Here is a 399-nt window from a genome sequence, read left to right on the forward strand (position 1 = left end):
TTCTTCCTCAATTTTCTCTCTCGCTTTCTCTTTCTTTTGTACTTTTCTCTCTTAGTAAACCATTAAAAGCCCAGTTATAGCATTTTAATCCCCCACACACACACACACACACACACACACACACACACACACAAGGTCATGTGCTGTTTTGTCATTAGCCACCAAAAGGAGGGACGTCTCTCTCTCTCTCACACACACACACATACACACACACACATACACACGCGGACTGCTTGCATGCAAATACACGTCCTCTCTCTTCAGATTCACACACATGCGGACACTGACACACTCCCTTTCTCACTTATCCACACACACACACACACACACACACACACACACACACACACACACACACACACAGAGACTCGAGCTTGTCTCTCTCGCTGTGATCGATGC

The sequence above is a fragment of the Silurus meridionalis genome, chromosome 25 (genome assembly GCF_014805685.1).
Source record: "Silurus meridionalis isolate SWU-2019-XX chromosome 25, ASM1480568v1, whole genome shotgun sequence".
NCBI classification, from domain to species: domain Eukaryota; kingdom Metazoa; phylum Chordata; class Actinopteri; order Siluriformes; family Siluridae; genus Silurus; species Silurus meridionalis.